Source organism: Medicago sativa, chromosome 7 (genome assembly GCF_051527215.1).
Source record: "Medicago sativa cultivar Bolivia chromosome 7, Bolivia_mono, whole genome shotgun sequence".
In the NCBI taxonomy this organism is placed as follows: Eukaryota; Viridiplantae; Streptophyta; class Magnoliopsida; order Fabales; family Fabaceae; genus Medicago; species Medicago sativa.
This window is the reverse complement of record NC_140755.1, coordinates 58,777,115-58,797,879: the sequence shown is the minus strand read 5'-3', so window position 1 is coordinate 58,797,879 and position 20,765 is coordinate 58,777,115. Positions and strand designations below refer to the sequence as shown.

The window sequence follows — 20,765 nt, the reverse complement described above, 5'->3', positions numbered from 1 at the left end:
TATAAATAGTATGAAAAATTACATACTCAAAATGTTTTAATGAAAAATGGCAAATAAATATATTTCTATATAAAAATATTTATATAAGGTATTGATCGCCTCATCACCGTCCGATGAATAAGAAATACCTTTACTCATTTTCCTAATAAAAATTAAAACCTTAGCTTAAATCCACAACACTGGTTATTATCAACATATCAACCTCATACGAATCCTCTCTTTCTCTCTCTCTTGCACATCACCAGATTTTTTACCTTCTTTTTTTCAGAGTTATGTTTTCACCAAGATTCACTGGCGGTGGAGGATCCTCCGATTTCTATGGCGGATCAACAAGTAATAGATCTATCAAACTTCCATCCAGCATGAACAACAACAATAACATCTACAACCATAATTTCTCAACCATAGCGCAAAATCTTCACCACCCTTACTATCAAACCAAACAAGAACAACAAATTCCATCAATTTTCATCAACCCTTCTTCCCATTTCATACAAAGCCAAACATCAAACCTCATCGGAAAATGTACCTTCGATGAATTTCAATCCCAAAACCAAAACATCCTCTACAACAACAACAACAACCTTAACCTTCGCAATTACAATTACCTCAATAACAACAACACAGTCCTTTCCAACCTATTAATTCGTTCTGTCAAACCTAGGAATTTCCAACATAGTTCTCCTATGTCACCATTTACTCCGATGGATTTCACAAGTTCACCACTTGAATTCATAAGCCCTTCTTTTTCTTCACCCCACTTAGGTATGTCTCTTCGCTCAAACCCTAATATTCAAAACCCATTACCTATGAACAATTCAATCCTTCAAAATATGAATTTTTCCTATGAAAATTCTGATTTTGCTGAGATTCAAAGCACGGTAGTTCCAACAAGTTATGACCCAGACAAGAAGATGATGTATGAGTTGGAGAAAAAGCTTCATGAAGACATTGATGATGAAGAAGGATGGTCACTAGTTGTTTATGGGATTATGAACACCAACAACGAATGGTCAAAAACAATTCGTAATTTGAATAGTTTCGAGCAAAACCCCATCCAAAAACCTATTTCATTCTCACCTTCTTTTTCCACCACATCACTAAATTCATCTCCTTCATCTATTGTTTCACCAGCTTCTGAGTTTTCCAAAAAATCGTTAATGGAAGCTGCCACTTCAATTTCTGAAGGCAAAATGGATTATGCGAAGGAGATCCTCTCTAGTTTCGCACATACACAAAACCCAAAACTAAAATTCGATAGTTGGTTATTGGATTGCATTGCTTCAGCACTGAAATTGCGTCTGAATAACATTGAAAATCCACCTCCAGTTGCGGAATTGTTCAGCAAAGAACATGTCGAGTCAACTCAACTTCTCTTTGATCACTCTCTTTGCTTCAAGCTCTCTTTCATGGCTGCCAATATCGCAATCCTTGAAGCCGCATTCCAAGATACAACAAAGAGTGTGAAGAATCTCTATGTTGTGGATTTTGATATTGGTAATGGAAAACAATACATCAATCTGCTCCAAGAACTCCATGCGAGTCTCAATGGTTCACCAGTAATGTTGAAGATCACGACTGTGACGGTGAACATCCATGATGACAATCTAAAATTCAACGGAGAACTTTAGGGTCGAGAAGCTGAGAGTTTAGGAATCGGGTTTGAATTCAAACCGGTGAACCTAAATCTCACCGAACTAACTCGCGAGTCATTGAATTGTGACTCAGAGGATATTCTTGCTGTGAATTTTGCGTTTAATCTATACAAAATACCAGATGAGAGCATGTCAACGGAGAATCCACGTGACACACTTCTTCGTCAAGTGAAATCACTCTCTCCAAGCATTGTCACAGTTTTGGAGCAAGAGATGAATACAAACACAGCACCATTAGTTTCACGTGTGGCTGAAACTTGTTCTTATTACAGCACATTGCTAGAATCTATTGAATTTGCGATGGATCGTGATAGTTATGAGAGATTAAAGCTTGAAAAAGGACTGAGCATGAAGATGAGAAATGCAGTTGCTTGTGAAGGGAGGGATAGTGTGGAAAGGTGTGAAGTTTTTGGGAAATGGCGTGCACGCATGAGCATGGCTGCGTTTAGGTTAAACCCGATGAGTCCGAAAGTTACTGAGTCAGTAACTTCAAGACTCATCCAAGGTAGCAGAATTACTGTGCATGAAGAGAATGGTGGAGTTTGCTTTGGTTGGATGGGAAAAACTCTCAATGTTGCATCTTCTTGGTGTTAACTTCACTCATCATTGAGTTTCTGTTTTTATTCTGTATGAATAATAATAATAATACTATATTTTATGTATCAAATTGTTACTGTAATATTTTAGAGCATTGTGTTGCTGGATTGGAACAATGTACTCCATTGAACAAAATTCAATGTTCCTTCGTTTTTAGTTCTGCCAAACACCGGTCATGGTCTGAGAGGAAATGGTAAAAATGGTTCCGGAGAGGGAAAGTACCACTTAAGAAGTCCCCAATCGTTATTTTTTTTTTCATGGATGGAAAGCCTTCGTTATATGAAATGACACTGCCAGTAGTCAGGGTTAATAAAATGTGTATGGTTTTCAAGAAAATATATGTGACATTGTTGTAGCATTAATTGATATCACCATTAATTTATGTGTTTCTATCATATCATTATAACTTCGTTGTAGGGAAGAAATTGGTCTCTGATAGGTAGAGATCATAGTAAAAATCCTTTCGGTTAAAATATAGGATAGTATTTTAATCTTAATATCTAACCTTTTTTACTCCATTTGATTACCTCATTTTTTAAATTTCTCATTGCCTATATATTTTTAATGACTATCTCACCTTTTTTGTAACTGTCGTTTTGGAAATATTGTTTATGCATATCCATTATTTTAGTGTGTGTATATTTTTTAAACAAACAAGGATGCAAAGATTATCACAAGACTGGCCCATCTATCATTTCCATATTATTTATACATATCAAAATATCAAAAAAAATTGATGAAATTATTTATTTTTTAATAACATCATTATTTACTATCTTATTCCATATATTTTTCTCTTTGTCTATAATAATGAATTAAGTACTTTATTGACAAAATAATAATTTATATTGCTTGAAAATATAAAAATGACAAATAATTTATATTGCTTGAAAATATAAAAATGACGATCAAATGAGAACATAAATTTTCTGCAAAAGTAAAAGTTAAAAGATGGGGAATTTTATTTACATAAAAGTAATAGAGAGAGCCTTTTATTCTCATGAAGAAAATAAGTAAAAGTGAACTGAGGGAGCATTTTATTCTCATCAAGAACACTTTTGAATTTATTTTTTTTAAGATCAAAAATATTAATCACACATGATTAAATTTCTTTCTTTGAAATGACACTTGATTGAACTTCTTGATAAAAAAAAAAATTTACTCAATTTCTTTTTGGCAGGAATTTTTTTATTCAGTTTATCAATAAACATATCTAGAAGGAGTCTTTATAATTTTTAAGATCAAAAATATTAATCACACTTGATTTAATTTCTTTCTTTGAAATGACACTTGATTGAACTTCTTAATAAACTTTTTTACTCAATTTATCAATAAATATAAAGTTAGTACTTTTGGTATATCTAGAAGGAGTCTTTATAATTTTTAAGATCAAAATATTAATCACACTTGATTAAATTTCTTTCTTTGAAATGACACTTGATTGAACTTCTTAATAATCTTTTTTACTCAATTTATTTTTTACAGGAATTTTTTGACTCAATAAATATAAAGTTAGCACTTTTGGTTAGCTCAGGCAGCACTATCCAATCCTAACCCCCATGTTATAGATGATGTACCTTCGTGTATTTAGGACATTTTAGCTAATGAAATGCAATGAATTTCTTTCTTCAAAAAAAAATCTAGGAGTGTTTATATATATATATATATATATATATATATATATATATATATATATATATATATATATATAGTGCCATTTAAGTGTTTTGGCACTTTATTAAAAAAAAAAGATTTTTTCCCTTCATATTGATTGAAAAACAACAAATGATTGAAAAATGTAACATTTTTACCAAATAACATTTTTACGAAAATAATTAACTATCTTTTTTTGGTGGTGGCCGGGGTTTGAACCCGGACCTTGCATATATTATGCATTGTCCATACCAACTGAGCTAAGCTCACAAGGACAAAATAATTAACTATCTAGTATTAGGCATATCAACACTCAAGTGAAAAAATTATTTTCATAAACGATAATAGACTATGTGTATCAACTGTATTAACAATTGATTTGAGTGAAACTAAATTCAACTTCATTAAAACAAAGCCTTATATTGGAGCTTTTGAATAGAAAAGGTGTGATTTAGATGAGATATATCACTAAAGATGAGTAGTGCTAGCAACACTCTCTTTTCAACACTCTCTCAAACATTCACTTCATTATTGGCTTAAATCAAGGTGGATCTCACACATTGAAAATAGGTTCCACTAAAAGTAGTGGAACATACATTAGTTTCATCCAATAAGAGAGTGTGTGTTAAAGAGAGTGTTGAAAAGAGAGTGTCCCTAGCATTACTCCACTAAAGATAATTAGTAAGGTTCTTCGATGAAGAAAATCAGTTACAAAATTGATGGATACTTTTTACTAATATTAATTTGTTGTCTCCCCCTACTATAATCCCCGAAAAAAAAGGTGCACCGGTTGTCCATGTTTTTTTATCATCTACATATCGAAAATTATGTGTGGTACATGTGAGTATTGTTATGCCCTTCCATATAACCAAAAAATCTATGTCCATAATCATTTTCCTCCCTCTTTGTCTCCTTCCTTCTTCGTTTGTCTCTCTTTGAACTTCATCACCCATACCCGAACTATGTCATGAATGTGTCATCTTCTTCCTCTCACCATTTTCAAAAACCCTTTATTCTCAATTCGTTCATCCTATATCTTTCACACATCATTGGTGATATTCGAAAACCCTAATCCCTTTTGTACAAGACATCAAGTTAGGTAGAGATAAACCCATTATCTACAACCCACGTCTATAAACCACACAGTTCACCTATAACATCTAAAAGATGTTGGAAAGGCATAAATGGCAGAGACGAAATCGTACATTCGTTGTCCTCCTGATTTTGCTATGATGTCTTATTAATGTAAGTGATTCATTCGCAATTTTCCACGAAGAATGTAATTATTAGATTTGTCATGTCTTTTTTTACCTTTTACTGTAAATTTTTGTATTTATTTATTTTCTGGTCTTAGAATGTTTGTGTCTCATAAAGATGTTGATGGATGATGGTTAAATATGTTTTTCACAATTTGTTTGTGTAATCTTACTTTAATTCCAAAACATAATTGAAGTAAATAATGTGCCTTTATTAATTTTATATATTGCATTGGAAGATAAAATATGTCTGGAGCTTTGTTTGTTGCTAGGAGCAATAATTATACATCGGTAAAGGTTAGAGTAAGATGATTCAATAAGCCATAGTACATTATATGTGGCAATCAGTAAATGATTGAGAGGAATGGGAGAAAATGTGACAATAAGAAGAGGATTGAAGAGGAATGGGAGAAAACAGGTGGAGGGGTTAATTATAGACATAAAATTATTTTCTAGTAGTAAAGTTACAGGTAGTGGGTGTCCTGTTGTTCACAAGTGGTGCAATTATCATGGATGTGTTTGAAGTCATGATGTGTGTGATTTGAAGTCAATAGTTGATTTCGTTTGTTTTGGTTCCGTTGTTAGTCATGAAACTTAACTTGTATTAAATTAGGGGAATTTTCCTTTCAATCTTGTAATTAATATTCCTGCATAATAACAGTCTCATTTGGACTTAGCATAAGTGTACGTCATAGCTATTTTATTTAAAAGTCTTAGTGGTGCTTAGGTTTTGATTGTGGGGCATTTTTAAGATAATCATTGTGTTAAATTTGTTTGACAAAATCAAATTTAACAACATAAGTGTCTTTTGCAGATCTGATTTAGCACCTATGGATTCAGTACCTATGGATGCAGATTAAATTTAACATAAGTGCCTTTTGTAAATCTCATGTAACCAGGGCAATGTCTTAACCTTCAAAGAGACAATTATGATGTGTCATTGCTACACTGGACTATCATGTGTCTTTTGAAAACGGTGAGAAAATTTATATACCAATTTTCATTTTGTAATTGTTGATGACAAAAATTCTGCAATTGTCTATTTGATTTTGTTTATTTGATTTCCACAATGAATGGTAAAACAAGTTCATTAAGGCAGATAAGTAGTCACTAATACAAAAAGTGTGGTTAACATAGTAGGGCATATGTTACAATTGATTCACAAAATACATCCAATGCTAATAGTTGCAATAGAATTCAAGACAAACCACTGTGAAACCACATCATTAAGTGATAATTCAAAATAAACAAACGACACTAATTTAAATCAACTAGACAAATTAAATTAGAGAAATATTAAAGTAAACATGAACACAAGATGATAGTTTGCAAAGTCTTCCACAAGAATGTCCTTCCAACTATTGTTCTTCCAACTAGGCAAAGTGTTTGGTATGTCAAGCTTTTGCAACAACATCTTCCAACTTGCTTTTCAGAAAATTGTGGTCACCAAGTAGTAGACTCATTGTCAACATCATCCTTATGATTCTTTTTTCTTCAAATTATTGTAGTGAATATGATTTAGAATTAGGTCATTGTCAAAAAAAGTCAAATTTGTATTAAGAGGGTCAAATGTTATTTAATGTATCTTTCTGGTCCATCCAGTCCAACACATAAACAATTGAATGTGGTTGTTATTCTAATGTTATACAATGTTAATATATTAGCAATAATGTGTTGCTTACAATAAAAAGTAGTTACAAAAATTACCAAAAATCAGTCCATAATTGACCCATTAGATAAGAAAGAGACTACATATCTTCATTGAGTTTATCAGCTATGAATTTAGTATGAAAATTAGGAGATTGAGACATTTGTGTTATGGACTATCATTGTATGAAATTATTTTGAACATAAAATTTGTCATATACAAGTTGAATTGTAGTTATATACTATGACTGGACCAACAAATACCATATTTTGAATGGTGTCTTGTCTAGGATAGATATCCAACTTCTCAAAGTAAGGATCAATGTGATATAACATTTTTTCTTCAATAGGGGTAACCTTAAGGTACCATAAGCAACAACAATCCTCAATTCGTACATATGTTTGTGGAATTAATTAAATAATTAAAATTTTAAAGGTTTGTTTTATGAATAAATGATATGAAATATTTTACTCTTAACTGTAAAGTAATCATACATGTTTTAGATATTCAAAGGGTCGCATCCAAAAATCAGCAAACTCGTTGACAATATCATCTGTTGTATTTTCCATGTTGACAACTTTCTAACAAACCACAAATAGTGTACAGTTAAGTTAACTAAAATTTTGTAAATACACATTATTCATTGTGATATTAAATTTAAAAACTACCATAAACGCTGGTGGAAGTGCCCACTTTGTTGGTGATGAGATATGTTTTCGAGTTCAGTTGATTTTCATGCTCATCATATGCACTACCTACTGGAAATAAATAATACAATGCAGATTTATACACAAATATAAATTAACATATAAATTTAAAAACTACTATCATATGCATAACCTTTTCATCAACAATAACTGAAGGACACAAAGATTGAAAATTTTCCTTAAGCTTTCATAGTCATGAACTTTGAACAATGGTTCCCTAAGTTGATTATACTTTCGTTAGGTTTATTCATGTATTTTATGAACTACAATGAAAAGCTTATATATTATTAGTTTTAGTAAATAATAATAATAATAACAGTAATGCATAGTTTTATTGTTTTAACCTTTGACAAAATGTGACATGTTGTGTTTATATTGCTAAAGTTGGTCCACACATCATGAGTTTGGTTCACCTTATTTTTTAAACTGACTTGTGGACACGAACAAGTAATTTTCTCTATTTTAGGCACCTGAAATGTGTTGATTTTAGGTGAAGGCACAAAAAACAGTTTTCTATCAACCATGCAATCCATGTTTTAACTTGTGATTTGTTGTTTTTGTTGCCATAGTATAAATTAAAAGTTAATAGCAACACAATAAGTACTATATAAAACAAATAATTTTGTTAAGAATGTTATACTTAGATGCATAACTTCCACGACTATTAGCCCAATGAAATTATTCGCAACAACAAAAGATTTCCCATTGGATTTCTTCTGAGCTAAACCAAAATCATGGTAAGGTACATCATTTTCAGTTTGTTTAGGTGTTTTCTTGGGTAAGTTTAATTCATTGTCTTCTTGAGAAGAGATCATAACTATAATGTTTGATATGTCATCTTTTGCAGCATGTGCACTACCAGTGAAGTGAACTGGTGTGGTGTTAGTGTTAGGAGACAATACAATTTTGATGATATTAGGTGTAGGGTTAAGCAACATATTCTCTATGTTTTTGAGTTTGTTCAGGAGTGTATTGCAAATATCATGCATGTCACTTGTTCGAGCTATGTTTGTCACGACCCAAATTCACAATCGTGACCGGCGCACGAACTAGATCATCCTAGTCCGGCAAGCCTATTGACGACACTTGACAAACTATAATTTAAACAATTTTCAAATCGATTTTCAATTCAAATGATATTCACTGAAATTTCGATAGAGTATCCTCTGTATTTTGAATATTTTCCAAGATATGAATCCTGTCTATAAACATGTATTATCAGCCAGAATCTCAAAGTAACATAGCTAGATGTTTGTACAACTCAACAAAACAGTTCTAGACTATCAATAGCTGCAGATACATCGACCATTCAATTTATACACATAGGAAACCTACCAAAAGAGTGATATTGATAGATCTTTAATCCTACTAGAAGCTTTCTACACAATTGACTTGGAATCTGGAAAAAAAAATAGAAAATAAAAGAGTTAGTCACAGGGACTTAGTGAGAGACAACAACCACTACCAACTAGAAGGGAAACACACAAGAGCACGATTATTTTCTTTTCTCAAAATTTAATGTCAATTTACAAATCTAGTAGCCATATAAAATTCTAATAATCCGCAACCGTTTATACGCATGAAAATCCACACTTTGTAAATATTTCCAATCAAATAGGTATACTTCAACTAAAAGTCCGACATCGTAAGGACATGAAAATAAATTTACAAGCCTTTAAAAATAAATTGCCGAAAATCAAAATAAAAGCCTTTAGAAAATATATTGCCGAAAATCATAATAGAAGGCTTCAAAATTAAATACAGAAAACTCCATTTAGTGAAAATAAACAAAATGGGTGAATCGAGAACTAGCTCCATCTCGTTGATAGCCCTCTCCTCCTAATGGTGGCCTTTCCATAGGGGCCGCTCCATCTAACGGATAGCTCTTTTCTCTCGACTCAAAACAAAATGTTTTTAAAGTATAGCCAACTCAATTTAGTAAAAATAATCAAAATGGGTGAATCGAGAACTAGCTCCATCTCGTTGATAGCCCTCTCCTCCTAATGGTGGCCTTTCCATAGGGGCGGCTCCATCTAACGGATAACTCTTTTCTCTCGACTCAAAACAAGAGTAAAACATTTTCAATTAGGTAGTTTACCTCTCATTGATAGCCCTCTCCTCCTAATGGCGGCCTATCCATAGGGGCGGTTCCATCTAACGGGGTAACTCTACCTAATTGAAATCACATACTAGGTGCACCTAGGTTGTCGTCATTATAACCATAATTTTCAAAACACCATTCTTAAAATACACGTTTAAAATCATATTTCGCAACATCACAAAACTTATGTCAAAATACGTTCATCAAAACTCAATCGAAAATCTACTTCTTATCATCATAAGTAAATCCAAATCCAAGTCGCATACAAATTAATATCGAATCCTTTCAAAAACGCATATTTCAAAACCACATTTCACAACATATCAAAACTACTATGAAAATACATACAATCAAATTCTCCATTTCAATCCCTCTACTTTATAAATCGCAAGTAAAATCCAAATTCAAATAAAGCGCATATTAATATCAAAAGTTTCCAAAAACATATATTTCAAAACCGTATTTCCCATATCTCCAAAACACATGTCATAATATATGCAACCAAATCTCAATTTCAACCATTTGCCCAATAAATCATAGATAAATTCAAATAGAGACCATAATAATATTGATGACTTTAAACATGAGCATCATTGAGAAGAAAAAAGTTCAAAGGGTGTGTTCCCCATTTTTATAAACACTTTAACATACAAAATTATCAAAATATCAATAATATTAATAGTGCAAATATGCAACAATAATCGTTATCAACTCACTAATATGACGAGTCAACTCCATTCCTAGCAATGCCTTTCCGAATAACCACCACATCACTTCTCACCGAAACTGAACATCATACATTGATTTCAGCTCTTGTTAAAACCTATTTAAGATCACATTACCAATAGATAAAAGAATAAGATAAAACCCCCAACTTGTTACACTTAGAGTTTGAAAGGGACTCATGAAAGACTAAAATTTTACTATCTATAATAGTTCCACTACTCATCCAAGCTAGATATCCACTATAAATTCCATGAATCATAAAGTTTTACCTCATAGAGTCTAAATGAGCAACTTCCAATAGATGGGTATTTTTCTCCTTCTCTTAGAGCACTAACTCCAACTCCAAAAATTTACTCAAAATCACTTGTACTGTGAAAGAGCTTGCCTAGAGGTATAATTTTTCCTTGTGGGTGTTTGATTTGGTGATGGAACTTAAGGGTTTGTCATATGAAGAAAAAAGAATGAAGATGGGTATGAGAGTTACGGGAGAGAGAAATAATGTGAGGTAGTGTGTGTTGGAACAAAAAAATGAAGAGAGAGAAAGTAATATGAAAAATTAGAATAAGAACGAAAATTGAAGAAGGTTCTCGGTCCTTTCTATTCTATTTTTTTTTTATAACTTTATGTTTTTTATGTATATATATATGTGAAACGGTGCGTTTCATTCCTCCCCCCTTAAGAAAATTCGTCCTCGAATTTTAACCACTGTTGTCCTTGGTATCAAATAAGCATCGGTCAGGCTCTGCACATAAACATCTCACTTTCTTTATCCCATGATTGGTGTAAGATAAATTCTTTCCCAATGGTACATTTTCATGACGATCTCATGATAAAGGTATAAGGTACTTCTAAAGCACAAATATATAAAAGAGCATATGCGCTCTCGAGAAATCCAATGGAAGTGCAGGGTGGTAAGCTACAAGTCCGAACTACTGCCAAATCTCAAACGTTTCAATAAACTTTGAACTAGTTTGCTCAAGTTTGCAAAACCATCCTACATTGGTGAAAATTGTAAGAGTACATGTTCTCACACTGTGAACTCTAAGGGACGACGCCTCTCGTCATAATAAGATTTTACCTATTTCGAGTTGTCACAAAATGATCTCAAATCAACCAACATTTGCAATGACATCTTGAATAACCTCTGGACCCACTAATTTAGACCCTCAACTTCAAACAATCTTATATGAGACATACATCGCCTATTATACAATGCTTAAAAAGGTATCACTTTACTACTAGATTGGTAGCTCCATATATTTTAATTCCATCATAGGCAAACATAGGTCCCAACTCCCTCTAAGATCAAGAAACAGAAGCACATAGCATTTCCTCTACATTTTGAATAGTTTTCAGAAATTGACCATCAATCTTAAGTTGTACTAAGATTCAAATGGGTTTTCAACTCATATTTGAAAGACTTCAAAAGCTGAACAATAATTTCAGTTTTGCGGCCTAAGATAATGGGGAACACCACACCATGCAAGGTGACAATCTCATCTAAATAATTTCTAGCATATTGTGATGCACTACTAGTAGTTTTCATAGATAATAAATGTGCAGACCTGGTCAACCAGCCTATAATCTCCCACACCGAGTCCTAAACTTTTTGAGTTAGTGGTAAATCTGTAATAAAATCCATAGCAATGCATTCTCACTTTAGTTCACCTATTTCAACAAGTTGAAGTAAACTTGCAGGCTTTTGGTGCTCACCTTTACTTACTAGCACACCGAGCACTTAGAGACAAAACATGCTACATCCCTCTTCATCCCTTCCCACCAGGGTAATTCTCGTAAGTCTTGATACATCTTAATAAAACCTAGATGGATGATATAACACGAATGATGAAACTCCTCTAATATTTTTCTCCTTAAATCACTAACTTATGGAATACACAATTGAGGATTTAACTGTAACACCACCATCAAAATCAGCTAAGAGATCTTATTGTTCTACACATTATCTACTAGTTTTACCAAGTCTAAATCTTGACTAAAGTTTCCCTGATATCATAAACTATGGTGGAACAAATTTACACATGACCAATAATATCCTTGAATGATCAAGCTCAAATTTAATTCCACTTCCTACAAGTTCTTGTAATCCTTTAATTATAAGTCATCTTTATTTCGACTAAATGAGTAAGACTACCCATGTACTTCCTACCTGAAGTATCTACAACAACATTTGTCTTCCCAAGGTGATACAAGTCCGTGCAACCAAAAAAATTTCAAGATAGATCCATCCAACTTCTTTGCCTTAAATTTAAACCTCGTTGTTGAAAGGTATACTTACGACTCTATTGATCGGTATAAATCTAACAAGTCTCGTTATATTGATATACATCCAAATCTTAAGACAAAAATTACTACTGCCATATTTAAATCTTGTGTAAGATAGTTTGGGACCTTCTTTTCTTTTCTCTTGGAATAAACAAAAATATTATCATTGAATAATATCACAAACTGATATAAGAATCTGATTTATCAAATCCATAAAAACTATTGGAGAATTTGTCAGCCCATAAGGTATAACTAGAATTTTTCAATACTCGTAGCATGCGCAAAAAAAGTTATCTTTGATGTATGTTCACTCTTAATATCCAACTAGTGATACCCCTACTTCAATAAATCTTGGAAAACACTAAGCTTCTTGAAGTTGGTCAAACAACTAATAAATACATGGTAAATAATATGTATTCCTAACTATCACCTTATTCACTTGTCTATAAACTACACACAATCACACATATCTATCTATCTTCCTTACTTATAATTAATACCATTAATCCTCAAGGAAACGAACTTAGGTCAATAAATCTCTAATTGAGAAAGTCTTGTGGTCAGTCCCTTAACAACGTAAGTTATTCTAGGTCATTCAATAAAGAGATATGGATGTGGGTTGAGTGGTAGGAACCAAGTCTATAGAGAATCTAATCTCGCTATCAGGTGACAATCTAGGAAGTTCTTCAGGACAACATCAAGAAACCCAAATGTTTTTGGAACTTTTTATGATTCTTCTCCACTCACTTGTATATCCATAATCAAAACCAATTATCCTTGACAACTTCTCTTCAATAACTTGTTGGAACCTAAACTTGAGGTTAAATAATATGGTACCTAACCAGATTTTCCTCAAAAGGATAAAAGTGATTACCCAATATCTCAACTTACACTACCTAGTTATAATAGGCTAAGGTGGCTTACTGGACAGACAACCAATTCATACTCAAATCCTATATAAAGAAAATTCTATATTAAAGCTATCGGTATTCATACAAGACTAGCTAATGGATGTGTTGTAGCTGCCAAGAACGATCCCTTGTTTTTTTTTTGAACCTACTTGACCATATTAAAAGCACAATTTACTATCTTTGAAACAATTTCCATAGTGGAACCAACTATTGCAGAACCAAAAATACTCTAACGGAAAGTGGATTATATATATATGATCCATGATCTAATCTATGACCCTGCATAGTGCCCAATAATTTATCTACTGGATCCATCCTTTTGTGATATTACTATTTGTTGTCCCTAATGACCGAAATATAACTTCAACACAACGATTATAATAATTACTGTATGGCCATTCAACTTGTTTCTTGCAAGAATCCTGTTTACTAAATCCCTTAAGCTTTCGTTGCCTAATCTGAAGTGTTAAGCTTTAAACCTCCGCAAAGTAGCACAATTAGATCTAACCACGAATCCATTTAAGCATTCCCTTAATTATCTAATGAACCACTTGAGACACATCTCTTCTATGATAGGGTGAGTATCGTGCCTTGAAACTCTATAAAATAGGTTTTAATACTCTGAAATTGACATATCCTTCGTTTGTTCTGATCTTTCATACTCCTGAGTTAATTCATCTCAAATGCTTTCTAAAAGACAATGAGCCATAAAATATCTAGGGAGCTCACCCCATGCCAACGTATGTCCTCCCCTTTTGTTTTCCACATGTAAGTGTATCAAACCAATCATATTGAGCATCTTAATGTCCTTCATAAACTCCTTAGATCATTGATGAATTGTGGTGGATCTTGTGCCCACTGGAATCAGAAAAGGTAAGGGTGTAAGTAAGATAAATATTGCTATAGCAACCCCAATTCTTCTAGATTGATGTGTAGCCTACTGCTCACACTAATTAACTATTTGTTGACCATCAAAATTCGTTTGTTATAAATTAACAAGCTTCTTCCCAACAGAAACCCACACAAGTTGCTGCTATAACATTTGCAAAGTTCGTCTTCCTATAGACACTACAATATTAGCTACTAATGTAACCAAGTCACGTTCGTTGACGAGAACATCGCTACCTCCATCATCTGCTTTAAATCGACCACAAGTACGACCTAAACAACGACCTCTTAGACCAGGGTCTTAAGGTAAGGCAGTAGATGAGTCAAGCAAAGTGAGACAATTCAAAGACCCAAAAGTAATCATAAGATTGGACAACAAGTGACACTACCATAGAATGCAAATAAATTTTTGCAAGTAAATGGTGCCGCGGTTCACAATTTACTAGCAAGAATCTATTTTCATTCTATGTCTGCATTTATTAGGACCTACAACCGAGCTCTGATACCAACTTTGTCACGACCCACAATTCACAATCGTGACCTGCACACGAACTAGAACATCCTAGTCCGGCAAGCCTATTGACGACACTTGACAAACTATAATTTAAACAATTTTCAAATCGATTTTCAATTCAAATGATATTCACTGAAATTTCGACAGAGTATCCTCTGTATTTTGAATATTTTCCAAGATATGAATCCTGTCTATAAACATGTATTATCAGCCAGAATCTCAAAGTAACATAGCTAGATGTTTGTACAACTCAACAAAACAGTTCTAGACTACCAATAGCTGCAGATACATCGACCATTTAATTTATACACATAGGAAACCTACCAAAAGAGTGATATTGATAGATTTTTAATCCTGCTAGAAGCTTTCTACACAATTGACTTGGAATCTGAAAAAAATAGAAAATAAAAGAGTAAGTCACAAGGACTTAGTGAGAGACAACAACCACTACCAACTAGAAGGGAAACACACAAGAGCACGATTATTTTCTTTTCTCAAAATTTAATGTCAATTTACAAATCTAGTAGCCGTATAAAATTCTAATAATCCGCAACCGTTTATACGCATGAAAATCCACACTTTGTAAATATTTCCAATCAAATAGGTATACTTCAACTAAAAGTCCGACATCGTAAGGACATGAAAATAAATTTACAAGCCTTTAAAAATAAATTGCCGAAAATCAAAATAAAAGCCTTTAGAAAATATATTGCCGAAAATCATAATAGAAGGCTTCAAAAATAAATACAGAAAACTCCATTTAGTGAAAATAAACAAAATGGGTGAATCGAGAACTAGCTCCATCTCGTTGATAGCCCTCTCCTCCTAATGGTGGCCTTTCCATAGGGGCGGCTCCATCTAACGGATAGCTCGTTTCTTTCGACTCAAAACAAAATGTTTTTAAAGTATAGCCAACTCAATTTAGTAAAAATAATCAAAATGGGTGAATCGAGAACTAGCTCCATCTCGTTGATAGCCCTCTCCTCCTAATGGTGGCCTTTCCATAGGGGCGGCTCCATCTAACGGATAGCTCTTTTCTCTCAACTCAAAACAAGAGTAAAACATTTTCAATTAGGTAGTTTACCTCTCATTGATAGCCCTCTCCTCCTAATGGCGGCCTATCCATAGGGGCGACTCCATCTAACGGGGTAACTCTACCTAATTGAAATCACATACTAGGTGCACCTAGGTTGTCGTCATTATAACCATAATTTTCAAAACACCATTCTTAAAATACACGTTTAAAATCATATTTCGCAACATCACAAAACTTATGTCAAAATACGTTCATCAAAACTCAATCGAAAATCTACTACTTATCATCATAAGTAAATCCAAATCCAAGTCGCATACAAATTAATACCGAATCCTTTCAAAAATGCATATTTCAAAACCACGTTTCACAACATATCAAAACTACTATGAAAATACATACAATCAAATTCTCCATTTCAATCCCTCTACTTTATAAATCGCAAGTAAAATCCAAATTCAAATAAAGCGCATATTAATATCGAAAGTTTCCAAAAACATATATTTCAAAACCGTATTTCCCATATCTCCAAAACACATGTCATAATATATGCAACCAAATCTCAATTTCAACCATTTACCCAATAAATCATAGATAAATTCAAATAGAGACCATAATAATATTGATGACTTTAAACATGAGCATCATTGAGAAGAAAAAAGTTCAAAGGGCGTATTCCCCATTTTTATAAACACTTTAACATACAAAATTATCAAAATATCAATAATATTAATAGTGCAAATATGTGATAATGATCGTTATCAACTCACTAATATGACGAGTCAACTCCGTTCCTAGCAATGCCTTTCCGAATAACCACCACAACACTTCTTACCGAAACTGAACATCATACATTGATTTCAGCTCTTGTTAAAACCTATTTAAGATCACATTACCAATAGATAAAAGAATAAGATAAAACCCCCAACTTTTTACACTTAGAGTTTGAAAGGGACCCATGAAAGACTAAAATTTTACTATCTATAATAGTTCCACTACTCATCCAAGCTAGATATCCACTATAAATTCCATGAATCATAAAGTTTTACTTCATAGAGTCTAAATGAGCAACTTCCAATAGATGAGTATTTTTCTCCTTCTCTTAGAGCACTAACTCCAACTCCAAAAATTTACCCAAAATCACTTGTACTGTGAAAGAGCTTGCCTAGAGGTATATTTTTTCCTTGTGGGTGTTTGATTTGGTGATGGAACTTACGGGTTTGTCAAATGAAGAAAAAGAATGAAGAAGGGTATGAGAGTTACGGGAGAGAGAAATAATGTGAGGTAGTGTGTGTTGGAACAAAAAAATTAAGAAAGAGAAAGTAATATGAAAAATTAGAATAAGAAGGAAAATTGAAGAAGGTTCTCGGTCCTTTCTATTCTATTTTTTTTTATAACTTTATGTTTTTTATGTATATATATGTGAAACTGTGCGTTTCAATGTTGTCTGCATGTGGTCTATCATTCCACCAAGAACTGAATTGATCATTTGGACATTCAATGCGTGTTCATCCATTCTCTAGCTTTGTTTATGCATTGTCATATTTTCAATCAATATATGTTATAAATGCATACTAATATTTCATTGGTTTATATGTTGTTTATTATAAAGAATTGTTGTATAGTACCTCAACAAGGTCCACTAGTTTCTGAAGAGTGGAGCAAACACAAAAGCATATTGGAAGTCATATCAGACATTAATGGTTGATTCATGTCCTGCATTAAGATAAAGATTAGGATTATAGTACCTACAAGAAGGATATTTATATTAGACATATTTCAAATTTTGTTATTTACTTTTGAAGTGTCAACTTTTGAACTTTGAAGTCCTGAGTTGGGTTTTGGACTCTCCATAATGCAGGGACGGATCTAGGAATATATTTCAAGTGTTGCTAAATAAGTAGCAACCGAAAAAATGACCGATTTTTAATATTTCATACGTTAGCGACTGAACTTTTGGTCACTATTTCTGTCGCTAAATGTTTTAGAGACCTATTTTGACTTCAGCGACTGAATTTTCGATCACTGTTCCGTCACTAGACATATTAGCGACCGATTTTCATCCCTTAGCGACTAAAAATTTGGTCGCTAAATAAAACAATTCTAATTTTTAAAAAAAAATCCATGTGTGGTGATAGAGCCAAACCGCAAGTGCACGGCCTATCGAAGTAATAGTAGTAAGAAGAGTATCGTTCCGCTAGGGAGTTGTGAATTCAATTAGCTTTTAGAGAATGATTAGAAAAGAAGAAAGGTTATGAAATAGGGGGTTAATTGCTGAAGATAAATAACAATAATAATAAAAGAGCCTTGGGATTATTGGTTTATCATAATAACAAACCCTTCACTAGACAAGACTTAAACATCTAATTTCATGGTTTACACCTTAATTCCTAAAGACCGGTTTCCCTTAGCCCCTCACCTTTCCGATGAAAGTCCGATGAGAGTTTACTTCTAGTAACCAAGCCTATTTCACTGACATGATTACTAGAAGATGCATAGAGGATTGAAACTACTCTTTGTCTCAATAATTGCAAAGACTATTTCACTGTTTTGCAATTATTGTCTAGATTCACTTGTTCCAACATCAAAGCTCCGCTCTCGCTTTATGAATTGATGTTTGGGATGATGGATTAACGATTATCGAACCCTCCGCTTTCGCTTCCACAGTTTGATAATTGTTAATCCACGTTAAGACGGTGAATCTAGATTAGAAATTAGGGTTACATAGAAATTAGGGTTTAAGCTTGGATTGTTTAGGATTATGTCATTAGACTTACCAACAATCCCAAGACAAAGAAGTGTCTACTCACTAACGTTCATTGTAGACATAGGGGAAGAAGAGAGAAAGCAGTAAAAGAACAGTAATATAAAAGTGAACTTTTATTCCAAGAACAAAAGATGAATGTTTATGATGGAGTGCTACTCTATTTATAGCTTTACAATTGACTTAGAAACTAAGCTACTATAAGGGCAAAACAGTAAAGCTGCAACGGAGTAACTTGGGCTTGAAGAAAAGCAGCAAAAGTGGTCCTGGAGGGTGGCACGGCCGTGCCACATGTTGGCACGGGCCGTGCCAAGCTTCTGACTTGGTAGAGACATATTTTTGTCTCGTATCTTCGTATTCTTGTATTGTATTTGCTCCAGTCCTCTTTCTTTTGCTCCAAGACACCTTCCACCATATATTCGTTCCTAAAATATAATAAAATGCAATTTGAAGTAAAAGATTCAAAAAGGAAATAATATTAAAATAAAATAAAACCAAATCTAAATAAAACGATACTAAATAATGCAATAAAATAGACTATTCTATGACTCATCAAACTCCCCCACACTTGAATCTTTGCTTGTCCTCAAGCAAAAGGCAGCAAACATAGCAGCAACAAAAGATTTGATTATGGCAATATTAAGAACAAATGTCTCAAAAGAAAGGTTTTGCTTCAAGTACACTAATTACAATTTCAAATACTTCTCATGAACCTATTCTACCCAACATCAAGTTTCAAGTGAGTGTGTGTGTGCAGTCCAACCCTTTTCTTGCTCCTGTATAAGACAGATATTATGAGGAATAGGTTCTATCCTTAGTGCTAAAGTAACCGAGAAAAGTCCTTTCTTCATTTCATATAAGAGTGATGGAAATTTAAGTTAAGATTGAATTAATTTAACAATTGAGCACAAGGGGCTGCAGATGCTTAGGGGCTATCTATCCTCGTAGGGAGTCTTCTCGGATGTAATTGTCTTTTCCCCCTAGATTCAAAATCACCCTAAGCAGTGCTGCAAAATTATTTATTTGTTTCATCTCCGCGTAGGAAGTCTTTTTGGATGTAATCGTCCTTTCCCCCTAGCTTTGATGAATTTGTTTCACTTTAAGTTCAAATTAAGGAGTCACCACCACAATTAGGAAGTTAGGATGTAATTGTCCTTTCCCCCACATGTTGGTGCCATTCTCCCGCCCCATTTAACATTAACAAATTAAAAAGAATATAACAATTAAGAACAATTTGATTAATTTTCCCACACAAACTTATACTACTTTTACTCTTAAGACTTTAAAGGGTCTAAGTTAACACTAAAGATAGAACGTGTTCCTTAAAATACCTATTCATACACTTGCTCAAAGATTGCAACTGGGTGCTTTTCTCATTGGAGAATTTTCACAATAAAACAAGATGTGGGTATAGCAAGAACACAAGAAACACAAGAAACTACTTTCATGTACAAGAAACAACCTTTAAAGAAGAGACAAAACAAAAAATTTTATGCCGTATTTTACATTAAAAACAAGCTACTAATCATGCCTCTTGCTATAAAAACAAAACAAAAGAATAAAGTTCAAGGGAGTTTGGGAACACTACGACTCTAGACACTTTATTAGCCCCCCCCCCCCCCCCCCCCACACTTAGGGGAAGCATTGTCCTCAATGATTCAAAGAAAAAGAAATTAAAAGAGAAGAAGTAGAAGAAGAGGAAAGAAGAGTAGAAGAGAGAGAGAGTAGGAGAAGGAGAGAAGAGATAAGGGAAGATAGGAAGAGGAAAGCTCACAATTGTACATTGAGGTCCATAAGGTGGACTTTGGAGGGTGAAGGTGTTGCGTCATGTTTCGGAGCATGTGATTATTTTCTTCATTTATTCAATTGCTCCTTTGGACATTGTTCCTTTCAACACCTTGTCCTTGTTTCTCGGTGCTTATTCTTTGAACTTTGGTTTGCATCTATGCCCGCCGTTCATCATTATAGCTTCCACCGGCTTCTTGTTCATGGTGCAAGTTTGCACCTACCTCCTCTTCATTACCATCAT

At 33.3% G+C, this 20,765-nt stretch overlaps 2 pseudogenes; one reads left to right on the top strand and one right to left on the bottom strand.

The window, feature by feature from the left end:
• Positions 1-272: 272 nt before the first annotated feature.
• LOC146907191 (scarecrow-like protein 8) lies at positions 273-2,249 on the top strand (annotated as a pseudogene).
• A 4,306-nt stretch (positions 2,250-6,555) lies between these two features.
• LOC146907190 (uncharacterized) lies at positions 6,556-7,555 on the bottom strand (annotated as a pseudogene).
• Positions 7,556-20,765: the final 13,210 nt, after the last annotated feature.